The sequence below is a fragment of the Triturus cristatus genome, chromosome 2_1 (assembly GCF_964204655.1).
Source record: "Triturus cristatus chromosome 2_1, aTriCri1.1, whole genome shotgun sequence".
NCBI classification, from domain to species: Eukaryota; Metazoa; Chordata; class Amphibia; order Caudata; family Salamandridae; genus Triturus; species Triturus cristatus.
In genome coordinates this window covers 1160854369-1160868367 of record NC_140581.1, presented here as the reverse complement: position 1 = coordinate 1160868367, position 13999 = coordinate 1160854369, and the positions used below count along the sequence as shown (strand labels likewise).

The 13999-nt window shown below is 46.4% G+C and overlaps 1 protein-coding gene across 2 annotated transcripts in view; it reads left to right on the top strand.

The window, feature by feature from the left end:
* Positions 1-13999, top strand: part of TRMO (tRNA methyltransferase O) — a 227917-nt gene that overhangs the window by 48704 nt on the left and 165214 nt on the right. The window contains exon 1 of one of the 2 annotated variants that reach the window (XM_085636607.1): positions 1541-1647. The exons of the other annotated variant lie outside the window; for it this stretch is intronic. The gene's annotated coding sequence lies outside the window, so the exon portion shown is untranslated. Of the gene's footprint in view, positions 1-1540; positions 1648-13999 lie in introns of those variants that run through there. 2 annotated transcript variants of the gene reach the window in all.

Genomic DNA, 13999 nt, shown 5'->3' with positions numbered 1-13999 from the left:
TATGTTCACCCAAGGAAACAATGGTTAGTCCAAATTTCTAGGCAACTTGGCACCTGGCAGTGCCACAGTGCACTTATATTGTTGCATGTTGAAACTGTAGAGGAAATTCTGTCTGTAGTTGCCAAGATCCTGCACTGGAGTTGGATTCTTAGGGCAAACACCATAAATGAACTGTAAGAAGTTTTCTGTATATGACAGAGTTTTTTTATTAAAAGGCTTAGTCTATAATGGGCTTTTTCTTGCACATACATGAAATTTACCCTAGACACAATACAGATATTTGCACTTTATACCCTGCACTTTATAGTTACCAATGGGCTGCTTACATTGTTTTGTATAACATCAACTGTACATTCCTTTAACTATTTGTCTCTTTCCCAGTTCTAATGATACTAAACCCATTGGTCACACTACAGCTACATTTATTTTTATAGATGGTTAATGAGAATTTACTCTGAGGAAGGGTATCCACGATCCCTGAGATTTAGTCCTCAACAAGGATACTTTTTCAATGCCTTGACCATGGGCAATTACCACCCAATGAGGCGGGAAACTTATTAAAGCTGAAATGGTGTTCAACATTTAGTTGCTGTGTTTGTAAGGCTCGTGAAAAAGGACGGAGTGCCTGAAGCGCGCTGAGCCGCGTACCAATCGATTGAAGGCATGAAGCTTTGTTGTGCTGCAAACACTTACCTTAGGGAATAGCCCTGCGTGTGGGCATCCTCACTGTGGCAAAACTTGTTGGAAATATATATATATATATATGTGTGTGCTGCTCGTGGGGAAAATCCAACGTTTTATATTGCACTCGGACACAGGTGAGTTACGTTGCTCTTTAAAACGTTGGATTTACCCCACGAGCAGCACATTTTTGTAAGCGGCCGTGCTGCCGCTGAATTGCACCACCCCAAGAAAGGAGGGGGCCACGAGTGTCTGAATCAGAGGCTCGATATGTGGGGCATCGGTGTTGGATCTAAGGCAGCCAAATTCTCTGGGGCTCATTGCGAGCTGAAAACTTTGCATGAATATCAGCGCGCATCCATTTGAGGACTGATTAGCATACTTCATCTCCCATAGAGCAACGTAACTCATTCAGAGTCCCAATTCATGGTGAACGATATTTGCTGAACTACGAGATGAAGATGCCATGCGCTCTGTGTCTGCAGTGCCCCAGGAAGAAGAGGTAAACTCGAAACATGTTGGGAATGTGGACTATGCATAATTAACCGGTGAATAAGACTGCCTGTACATTTAAAATAAAGCTTTTGGGGATAAAGCTCACCTGTGTCCGAGTGCAATTTAAAACGTTGGATTTTCCCTACGAGCAGCACATTTTTGTAAGCGGCCGTCCTGCCGCTGAATTGCACCACCCCAAGAAAGGAGGGGGCCACGAGTGTCTGAATCGGAGGCTCGATATGTGGGGCATCGGTGTTGGATCTAAGGCAGCCAAATTCTCTGGTGCTCATTGCGAGCTGAAAACTTTGCATGAATATCAGCGCGCATCCATTTGAGGACTGATTAGCATACTTCATCTCCCATAGAGCAACGTAACTCATTCAGAGTCCCAATTCATGGTGAACGATATTTGCTGAACTACGAGATGAAGATGCCATGCGCTCTGTGTCTGCAGTGCCCCAGGAAGAAGAGGTAAACTCGAAACATGTTGGGAATGTGGACTATGCATAATTAACCGGTGAATAAGACTGCCTGTACCTTTAAAATAAAGCTTTTGGGGATAAAGCTCACCTGTGTCCGAGTGCAATTTAAAACGTTGGATTTTCCCCACGAGCAGCATATATATATATATATATATATATATATATTTATACTTAACGTGTATTCTGGTCACTGCATAGTTTTTCTTATGGGTTATTTGATTAGATGCTTATAGATCTGTGATAACTCTACATGTAAATATTATCTTAACAATTGCATTTATAAGTGCTTCACTATTGAAATATTGTATTGAGGAAAGTAGAACATTAACAAAAAACCTCCTCAAAACAAACTATATGTATATAACACTACCTACTGGCGGTTGCCAGTAGGTAGTTATAGTTGGGACCAAGTTTCCATAGAAAGATCGCTTTTCATTTGCCGTAACTCTACTGTTGTGTGACGAATCCTCGTGAACTTTTCAAAACTAGTTCAATGCTCAATTCAGCTTCTATCTTGAAAGTTTTGGGGTGATCCGTCGAGCGGGGACTGAGAGAAAGGGTGGATCCCAAAACTCGTTTTCCCCATGTTAATTTCCATTTGAAACTTTAGACACGGCTACAGCTCAAACTTCTAAACGGAATTACACCAAATTTTGCACCACCGTAGCTGTTGGTGCAGAAAGCGACGTATTTGTAAATTGGTGTAAATCAGTTATGTAGTTGTGGAGTAATTTCAAGAAATTTCAAATTGTATGTATAGGGATGCGGAGGATCTGCGACCCCTTCAGATCTGATGCTGAGATCAGATTGACTGCCAACGCTTCAAACCAGGAAGTGTTGGCAGCCACCTTTGGGACTGTACTTGAACAGAGTCCCAGAAAAAAACATTAAAAAAGGAGGCAAGGTAGAAATACTGTGACCCCCCCAGTGCCAAAAAAGCATTTTTTTTTAAAATATGTTAGCGGGATCTGCGGATCCTGCCCAATTAAAAAATAAATAAAAATGAAGCGCTTCCTTAATAATCAGTCCCCTGGTGGGCCAGGTCCCCGGGGGCATTTGATTAAAAAAGGAGGGGGGTGCATGGGCCACCTTCCTAGGGCTTATAAATGCCCCGGGGACCATCACCTCAGCAGAACTTATATATTTTTACATGGGGGGCCTCTTGGACCCCCCCCAACCCCGGGTACCGCCTCCTCCGTCCTCCCCGGGGCTTAACATGAAAAGAATGTGAGGGGGTTCCAACCTCCCCGAGGATTTATTTCAAATAATTCTGGGGATGCCTCGGACGGCTGTTAAATTGAATGCAAAAACCACCTCCCCAGGGCAAAATTCAAGAAAAGAGCGGGGCCATGCTGCCCCCTCCTGGAGCCAATAATGGCCCAGGGACCACCACCCCTCAGGGCTGGTTACTGCTATGCCTCCGGGACCTTACCCCCGGAATATAGCTGTTTGCTATGGCTTGGCGGGAGCTTTGCTACTCCATCCAAGCCACAAGCAAACTGCTCCGCTTCCAGCACGCAAGACCATTAAAAATGCTCTTGCTTGGTGGAAGCGGAGCAGAATTGATTTCACAGAGAAGGAGCAGCATGTTCAGCAGCTCCCTCTCTGTAAAAGCAAAGTCGGCTCCTGCAGGGAACTGCTGGGCCTTGGGTGGGACCAGGGAACCCACAATAAAGCACAGGCCCCTTTTTATTATTATTATTGTTATTTTTTTTAAAGGCCAAGCCCCGGCAGATAGGATCCCCGGGGCTCAAATTGGCCCAGGTGGGGGGGGGGGGCTGCAGCAGCATTGCAAGATTTCTTATTGATGTAAAAATAAACTCTGGCTGTTCATACTAGCATGCCACCTAACAGGCTTATTATGGCCTGAAAACTTGTTTTAAGCGTTTAAAATCTAAAATGTTTGGCAATGCCAATGTTTGTTGTTTTTTCTGGTGGGCAGCACGCGCTATCCCAGACGATCTGCATGGTTGGCTGCGTCGACAGCACATTGGCAGGATCTTCCTGCTGGGGCTTGCGCACGCTTTTCAGGAGACTAGCGGGCCATTGGTTAAGGCATCTAGAACGTGAACTTCCGGTTGACGTTTTCACGTTTATGGTGAGCTAGTCAAACCGTGTTTGTGTGTCGAGAGGGCGCTTGAATGTTGTAATGACCGCGCCTCACGTAGCAGATGCTCCGTTGCATCAACACCGGCTCCACCATCCGATGCGGATGCTCGGCGATGCCGCAGTCTGAGCGGGCAAACATTACATTAACTACTTACCGGCACGTGTCCCGCTACTAGGGCTAATGAATGTGCAGCTGGGTCTGCATCATCGTGATACGCTGCTGTTATTTACGCGTCTTCACGGAGCACTGTGTGTGTGAGACTCGCTCTGTGTGACAACAACACTACTAAAGTCAGTGGCAGGCAAACTGCCTGGCCAAAGTACTTACTTCTGTTCTGTAGTCTGTCTGTCAGGCTGGCAGTCGCGACGTTGCAGCCGGTCCGGCGAGGCCCGCGTCAAGTCAGTCAGTGAGCCCACAGGTGTCACAGACGCGTGCGCGCTAGCAGCCTGGCATAGCCAGTTTCTGCGCTGGTACAGAAGAGTGAGACAGTGGCATTTAAATGTGTGACAATGCATTTCAGTGCAGTGATGCGGAACACCACACTGAAATGCATTAGAGTCACGCCTGATGAGTAATACTTGGCAGGCCTGCCATCATTGGCCGTGACATAGTTCTTTTTAGGTTGAGCCTAGTGCAGCATGCATATGCTGCTCTATGGGGAGGCTTCTTGTAAGCACTTCTAACTTCCTACAGACTTCTCCTTGTGCTTTTGTTCACACCCACACATTTTATTGGCATTGCGTGTGGCTTTAAAAAATGAAAGCACACAAATGGCCAAAGGCGGGGGTATGTCTCGCCTTTTCTGTAAACTTTCACTCCCATGGCCTATGGGTCTCGGGAGCGAGCAGCGGCACGCAGTATGCCAGCTGCATTCCAATATCAGGCTACTAATTAACCTAACCCTGCGCAGTCACTTTCGCGACCGCGCATGTCTGTGCTTGTTTTTACATGTAAAGGTTACAGGCTGTAGCTCAACTGGGGCTGGAATCTCCCAGCAGTTTTATATGAATAGGTTTAGAAAATGCAGGCAAAATATCAAAGCATTTTTCCCCAAACCTAATCTTTTAAAAATGTATATAATCTCCGGTCCTAATACTGAGCCACACAAATCTGTTTCCCTTCCTGAGATAGATAGGGCTGAGTGCGAAGTGCTCTGCATGACTTAATATCACAAAAGTGTGTTTAGGCGCTCTTCTAACACTATAACTGTGCCTTGTGCAATATCCGTTTTATACATCCCAGTGCTCCAGCCTTGCACCAAGTGCAGACACCAAAGCACCCGCAGTGTCCACCTGAGCCCCCTTGTCAGCTTCTGGGGAGTGGAGGAGAGAAAGAGACCCCCAGGAGAGGGAGAGACAGCCGAGGTATTATCTGTGTTAGTCCAAGGTACACGCATCAGTCGGGAATGCTCAACCATCTGTTTCTGTGCCAGCCCCAGGGGACGGTCCACACGCTGATGGCACCGTGCCACTCTTGGCATCGTGCCCCCCGATTCGCCCCATGATGGCATAGAAAGAATTGTCATGACAAAGTAACTAGGTGCAGAGCAACGAGGCTCAAGAGAAAATGAGGCCTCCACACAGGTAAAAGAAAGAAAAGAAACTGACTGAATATTGGTTTGTTCTACAACATTACTGGTTTTATTAATAGTGTTCCAGACTGATCCCAGACTGCTCTCTTACTGCTGCAAGTCGCTGTAAACATGTATGGCTGTTACCCAATGTAAGGGCCGTGGAAGAATGAGTGGGAGGCTGGGTTGGCCATCCACGGATTCAAATGTGTGACCTACAGCTCACGGCAGATGTTAGCGATGTGCGATTTTCTCACCGAGCCATCCGGCCGTTTCCAGTGCGCCTTTACAGTGTGTATGTCCGAGCTCATCCAGTGGCACCGTTAACCTAGGATGGATGGAAGGCTGAACCAGTCCCACCCGGCCAGGACTCTGAAACCACCATGTAAAGCTCCGATTTCTACATTGATCAATTTAAGACCCTTCAATTGCTCGACGACAGCCAGTGAAAGAGTACACGTTTAACAAATACACATTACGAGTTTTGCAGTGTCCTCCCCACAAAAGCCTCTTCTCAAGAGTCTTAAAACCACGGCCTGTAACAATGGCTGTTTTATCCGCTCTGGGCGCGAGATGCGCAGTAACATGGCGCCTGGGTGCCGAGGGCTTCGGGGCGCACATCCAACACACAGGGATACTCACTACATTAGTTTCCAGAACGCAGGGCTTTAAGTGGGCCGGGTCTCACCAGAGCTGAGCACCTACATATTTTAGGTCGAGCCGCTGCATCGCTAAACACTTAGAAGGTCCCAAAGGCGAGACCTATTGGCTATGCCAATGCTTGTTTTAAATATTCAGCCGTGCTGCATAGCAACTGTGCTGCAGCACAACTTAGCTAAAAGCATCGAAAAAGTGAAACCTCACGTTGGTGAGACCTATTGGCTTTGCTACTGCTTGTTGTACTTTGCCTGTTCACTCTTCACAGGGTTTAAAGTGTGGCTTTAGCCGTAAGCCAGGCGTGTCACCAAGGGATGTGAAAGGAAAGTGTTGCGCAGCGTTTCAATTACCCCTCAGCTAGCGCTCTCACCCACAGAGGCACCCAAAGCCTTTTCATTAACTGCCAGCTGTACCGTGGAAGGCTGTGGGGCGCATTCACGCCTTTCATCATAGTAAAAGGTTGAGTCCCCGCATTAGGCGCAACTCGCCTACACATTCATCACACGGACGGACCAATAGGAAAGGCGAGGGCGATTCAAATGTCAAACCCAGTGACCTTTGTTTTGTCGCAAGAAATGCATCCATGGACGATTTTCTGAAAAATCCATAAGGCTGTGTGCCATTATTCTCATAAAGCTTTCATACATCTGCTGGTGGGCTCGGAGCTGACTAGATCAGACCAAGCCATGAAAAAGATGTGTCGTTTCTGAAGGTGAAAACATCTACACAATTGTTTTTGTAGTATTCGCCTGTAGACAGGGCTTTAAGTGGGCCGGTCTCAACGGGTCTGAGCACCAGAAGTTTTTTAAAGGGGGCCTCGATACGGGTCTCTTATCAGGCTCTGTTTCGTGCCCTGGTACAGGCGGTCCGTTTTTTTCCGGACTGCAGTGACAGCAGGCACATGGATGTGCGCACGCTCACACTGCTCACTTCTCACTAGTGAAGAAGTTACGGCATGACGTCATGCCAGGTGAGTGTTGTAGGGGAAGGAAAATCCTTTAAAGAGTCACTTTCTCTCTGGATTTCCCTTCTGTTTTTGAAACTCAGGAACTCAACATTGTTGTGGTGTCACTAGGGCTTTAAGTGGAAGCTTTTTCAATATTCTATACAAGCCATAGTTGCTGCATATTTATTTTATGCAACAAACAACCATTGACAAAGCCAATAGTCCTGACTTGTTGTAGGTATCGTTATTTGTTGTATCATATATCTGAATGCAATGACAGAAACACCAAAATACAAGTTGGGCGGCAAGCTATGCTAAGCACAGATTTGTAGTTTGTGTTTTTAAGCCACGCCCTTAATTACATTGGTCACGGTCCTTTGAGAGTCCCCCCAGTTTTTGCATCCCACTTATAGCCCTGCCTGTAGGTGTATCTCTAAAGGTCTAAAATGGTACCCCATTCTGCACTGCTCTGGATGACGAGGAGTGCCCCTAATATGGACTTCTTTCCCCCGCTGTTTGTCACACCCCAAAAAATTGTCTGGAGCCTGCAGATTTAAATGAATAAGAAAAACAACAACCAGAGTTAAAACTGTTTTCTCCATTTAATATTTATTAAACCCAAAAGAGTCAGCTACAATAAACTGAATTGATATGCTGAGACGGTCCCATGAAAATCTGTGAAAGAAAGGAATCGTAAATGTCTGTCAGCCCGGCACTCCTGGAATTTCCCTAGTAAAATGCTGGCAAAGCACACTGAAGCCGTTAGTAAAGACTTTGCTGGTGCCAGCACACCGCATTCACGGGTTTCAGTATGTAATAAAACATTTTCCAGTAATTGGACATTCGTACAGAGGACACGACTCGTTTGTTAGAACAAAGAAACGCTATGGCTTAACGCCTTGAGGTGCTCAAAGGAGTGTTTAACTTAAAATCAATATTATTCTGCTCTGCCTTCAAGAGAAAACAAGCATTGGCCGCGCGGCCCGCAAAAGTGAAAGTGATCGCGGACGCGATCAAGCACGGCGAGACACATGGTGGCTGCGCGCGTGCACGCTCACATGCACGCAAGCTTTAGGCCACAGGCAGCACTTTAAAAATCTGCATACAAAATGTTTCGGCCAGATCAGCGCATGCGCTGGATCAGGCGAGACCTAAAAAGCTCCTGTGGAAGAGTTAAACACAGAAAAGGAGGAAAGCAAAAAATAAAAGTGAAGCAACTGAGACGGACAAAGAAGACAATCTATTCTGAGCAAGGATTGGCTCTGTGGAGTATTATTTAAAATGCACTCTGTGACTGATAGCTAGAGAGCTATAGCAAGACTGCAAAAATGTCTGCATGTTTGAAAAGCATTTATGGAAAAGTGGCAACAAAAGAGATATGAAACACATCTCCTGTTTTAGAATGAGCATATCCTTAGGCACTTAGGAATCTTCAAAGACAATATAATAACTGCTGATGGGGTCTTCCAAAAAGCGAAATGTCTAGTACGTATTTTCTACATGGTGCTCTACAGTTTGGTAGCTTAACCTTGGATTGCATTAATCCTTAATTTGCTTTCATTGTCTGCTTTTTTCAAACGTCAGATACCAAATAAGTAAATATCTGTGTTTTACATTGTAACGTTCCAATTCCTTTGTCATGAAAGAATTAAACATAATTTTTTTTTCTTCTTAAAAACATATTTTCTTGTGGAAAATAAAAAGCTGTCATCGTATCTATTAGGCTAATGCAGGTTCCGTTGTTCACGTCACCACTTTGAATGCGGAGCTATACAGAAAATGCAGTTGCAAAGTCTTCGGGGGTTCAAAGGTGCACCATAGTACATCCGTTAACACTTGTAAGCAACTCGGGAACATTCTCACCGCTCATTTTGCTTGATTTTTGTATACATGTATGGTTTCCCAGAGGAAGGGCACACTTGCCACTTGCAGTACATGCTCCACACAGAAGGGCAGTAAAGCTCAAGCTGCCATCCCGCACAGCCTGTGCAGCAGTTCCCGCCCAAAAATATGAAGAAGCCTGGAGCTTTATGAACCTGTACTACAAACAGCAATAAAAGTAGCCAATGTACAGCGCTCTTGGAATGTGTTGTGAATTGAAATACAGAGCTCTTGGCAAACATTTTAACTTCTGTCAGTCTCCATGGGCAGTATGATGATGGACATGAAGCGGCAAATGGGTATTGTTTGAGTGACAGACACATTTCTGCTTTGCTGCCAGGATCTTGTTGCCACCTGCTATGCCGCTGTCTTTGCCCTAAGGGCCTTGGTGTCCCAGAAACCCCCGGACACTGTGAGGAGGAGGAGTTGGGCAGCATGCTTGCGCCGCATGTGCTGAAAAGCGCTGGTTTCCTCCCACGGCGCGGGAAACGCAGGCCGCGCCCGGGCAAAGCCCGGGCCACAGGCAGGCCCGTCCGCTCCTGTCAGAGCCCGGAGGAGGCTGGGCTGGGCCACCTCTCTTGCCTCTAGAACTTGTTGGTAGTAGCCTTTGGTGACCCTGTGGACAACCAGGACTGGAACCTCAAAAGAAAGCATAAAGAAAGGAGCCTCGTGGATTGATCCCAGCTATATACACGTGAAGGTAGGAGGCGTCTCTGTTAATAACTTGAATAGAAATTAGAGTTTTGTCTGCTCGGTCAGTGGCCGCACCTTAGTTTCCCTTAACACTGCAGCTGTCTATCCTGTCCAATTAATATTTACCCCTGTGTGAGAATTATGGGGAAACGCAAAGGCCCGACAGCAGTACCCCCAGGTCCTCCAGCCACAATGATGGATGTATTTTTATCACAGGCTGCGGGGATTATAGATAAGGAAATAGAGCTGCGGGCCTGCTGGCTCTCTCGTTCGCCTGTTTCCCGCCCACTAGGCACAGTGGGGGGTATTGTATTGCATCCTGCCCAGGAGATCCAGCTTGAACATGGACCCTCATTAAGCCAAGCTGGATCACCATCCTTGGGGATTGAGGGAATCCACGGCCCAGAGGTAGCCATAGTCTGCAACATCGAGTTTACAGTCCCAATTATATCGATCAAGGGCCCGGGGGTTAAGGTCAAGGCAGGGGAATCGCAAGCAGGGGCAGGTATGGGAGTAAAAAGGAAATGTCCGGCGACAGGGACTAAAGCCAAACGCCCAAGGGAAGAGGGGTTAGGACAGTGTGTTAGTAACCCGCAACCACTGTGTAAGGAGGACATGGATGCCATTATGGACAGCTGGATGGGCGCCTTGATGATTAACATTGAATGTAAATTTGATCCCATCATGCAACGTCGAGTCTCAATGGAGCAGGAGCTCACGAGGATTTGCCAAAATAGTCCTGCTGGGTCCATGGTATCGCTGGGGGGGGGGGGGAGGGCTACAACTGGGCCCTGCCCAATAGGCTATACAAACAATCAGCAAAGTTCAAGTGGGGATAGGCCTCAATTAACACCTGTTCAAAGTAGTGCTGACCTTCTTCCACAGCCTTTGGTGGACTTAAACCCTTGGGTGGTGGTCCTTATGGGTGAAGCCGGGGCACTGAAGTTACAATGTCCTGCAGTTTGTTCCAGTTCAGCCAAACCCCTCACTGGAGAGCTTGGAAGAGGTAGGAATTTTCTCCCAGAGCCCCACGCATCAGACCCCATGGGGGAGAGACCGAGGCAGAGGCTACCAACAGTACATCTTGCACCAGAATCCTCTCCGTATGTACTTGGTAATGTTCGGGTGCTACCTCTGGACGCCGTTGAAGAATTTGAGCAACTCAAGAAGAAGGTACTGCATTGGTTGGATTGTAACACCTCTTTTGGCCTAAGTTTGGAAAAACACATCATTATGGCACGAAGAGTGTCCTGGGTTGGGAGGACTACAAAAACCCTGTCAGATGACTGTATAATTGTCAACCTTAACAGACCACACCTAGTTGAGGAAATCTTACATTCAGTGTCACAGAATAATAAGGGTGGGCTTGTATCGTCTATCATGGCTGTCCCTCTGGGGTATTTTTACAGATCCTTCACCCGTGCTTTGATGCCCAACAATGTGGGCCCCTGGAGGCTCCCAGTTTATCCCGATCGTCCTGAATTGAACCGTCAGATGGGAGCTCAAGACATACCCCTTTACAACCCTTTTACACCTTTGGAATCATTGGACGCTTGTGATTGACTCATTGATACTGTTAAAGATTCCATAGAGATGGCATTAGTTCACTGTAGGAAAACAGGGTCTCCCTCTATAGGTCCTGGGGATGGTAAAACTTGTAAATTTATTTCATGGTATTTAGCCGGAATAGCTAACAAGATTAAAGATCTTGGATGGATTAATTATATCAAAGGTTTTAATTTATTTTATCTGTCTCCAGGAGACATGGTCTATTAGTAACAGTTTCCTTCTTGAGGGATTTAAGACCATTTTTGTACCAGCCATTCCTTCATGAACGGAAAGAACTAAGGGTGGGCTGCTAATTTATGTCTCCCTGGACATACAGTGCCACTTAAAGGAATTACCAACTGATAATGATTGTCTGCAGGCTTTATCTTTTTTCCAGGGGCTGGTAAACTTGTTGTTGTTGAACTTTAATAATGCCACTTCTGCATCTGCATATCAAGTTCTATCAAGTTTCTGCGTATCTTGTGCCTTTTCCACAGGAGCCGATGCTTGATCTCCACTCCCCCACTCCGCTACCACGAGCTCTAAGGCTCGCGAGCAGCAGTGAGGGGGAAAGGGGAATTGGACAGAAAAGAGAGACAACACTGCGTCTTCTTCCTGGACTGGACTCGGGATTTCTTCTTCCGAATTCCTGAAACAAGAATTACTCAACAACAATTCTAATACTCTCTACGCTCATAAGACCCTTGTTTTACCCAACTATACCTGTCCTGACACAGTGGATGCCGCTCTCTGTTCTCACTTAGTAGATACCTTCTAATGGGTGTGATGTGGAGTTGAAGGTGCGTTCGCTCCTGCAAATAGAAACACATGTAATCCTATTCTTTCGGGAATCCCTCTACCACCCCAATAGTTCCTTCGTTACCTGGATTCCACCCAGAAGATTATAGATTTTCATTAAGTTCACCAGAACATATGCTGACAATTCTTTCTTCAACCTTCAGAGCTGTACTGAGGAATGTTGTTGGGTAGTTGTAACATATATGTATATATATATATATATATATTATATATGCACAGCTGCATCTGTCGCGAAGTCTCATGTAATCCTTAGTCTATTCTGATGTCTTCTCTCTCTCAAGTTCTTCTTCTGCCATAAATGGTACTCTAGGTATTGTCTGGCAATAGCGAGTCACTCTTTCTTTCGCTATTACCTCACCACTGAAGTTTAACTCATTCTTCTTTTTCTTTATTTCTTTCTAGCAATTGTCTCTGAATGCCTACAGCGGAAATTCTGACTTTAACGAGATTACTGGGAAAGATTTGCAGCACTTACTTCTCTGTGGAGCAAGTTCCAAATCGGTTTCTACCTTATTCCTTTTCGCTGAGGCGCTGAGGAAACGAGAGGGGTTGACTTCCCTCACCACCTGATGTCTCTGGTACTGGAACGGACTTCTGAGGAGAGTGGCGAGGAAAATATGAATGTTGGCCCCCAAAAGTACAAGGACTGGAACGGAGCCAAGGTGGGGAGCGAGGCTCTCTTCCGTAATGACTAACCCAAACTAAACAAAGATTTTCCTGAGGAAATACGGAGCACTAGAAAACTCCGTCTCGTCACCTCAAAATTTGACGGTTGAAGTGCGCCGAGCTGAGGACGCGCTCGCGCACTTCAACTCGGGAAAAGACTACACCGCTGCACGTCACTGCAATAGTAGAGGTCAGAGGAACCTACCAGCGGCCATCTTGGGAGGGGGAAAGGAACCTAATACCTAAGCGCTAAGGGATCGTATGAAGGCAGTGAGCGATCTAACTGAAACCTGTCTTCGCTTACCTGCCTGAACCCTCGGGTGTATGTTGAATCTCGGAAAACCAGCTTCACCTGCAACAGTCCTGACAGTACCTCCCACCAAAACCCCCTCCCTAACCCCCTTGGGCTTAGTGGGGTGTGCACGGTGAAAATCTCTCAGCAAACGTGGAGCATGGATATGGGATTGGGGCTCCCAAGATCTCTCTTCAGGACCGCAACCCTTCCAGTCAACTAGGTAGTAAATTTTCCCTCTTTGAAATTTAGAATCTAGTATTCTCTTCACCTCAAATTCCTCCTGCCCCTGCACCAAGACTGGGGAAGGTGAATTTCTGGACCTGAACCCTCTTGGACTACGCTGGAGCAGGGAAACATAAAAAACTGGATGTAACCTCAACCGAGGAGGAAGACATACCTTCACACTGACTGGATTCACCATTCTGTCTACCTGAAAGGGACCTATGTACCTCGGTTGAAACTTTCTGTTCCCCTTCAAACGTAAATTTCTAGTAGACAACCAGACTAGATCTCCCTTTTCATAAACTGGGTTGGGACGCCTCCTCTTGTCGGCCTGCTTCTTGTAGGAAATTTTAGCCTTAGACAGATTTCTGGAAGCTAATTGATAAGCCTTATGTAAATCCTGAACCACTGTCTCCACTGCAGGAACATCGCTGGTCTCTTTCTCTACCCAAGCGTTAGGATGACGACCAGAATTTAAATAGAACGGGGAGTAGCCTGTGGAAGCATGCTGAGCATTGTTATAAGCGAACTCTGCCGCCCAAATCAAATCTGGCCAATCTCCTTCCTGATCCATCAGGAACAAGCGCAGGAACTGCTCCAGCTCCTGATTCACCCTCTCCGTCTGTCCATCCGTCTCTGGATGGAAACTGGTAGACAGACGGGAGTCAACACCCAATCCTTTCAAAAAAGATCTCCAAAAGCGAGAGACAAACTGGGGACCCCTATCTGAGATTACAACCTTTGGAATACCATGGGCTTTTACAATGTGCTGTGTGAATAGTGTAGACAGCTGTGTAGCATTTGGAAGGGCCTTTAAAGGAATAAAATGACTCATCTTGGAAAAATGGTCCACCACCACCCAAATGACAGAAAGACCCTCACTGGACGGAAGATCCACTATGAAATCCATTGAAATGGTATGCCACGGATACGG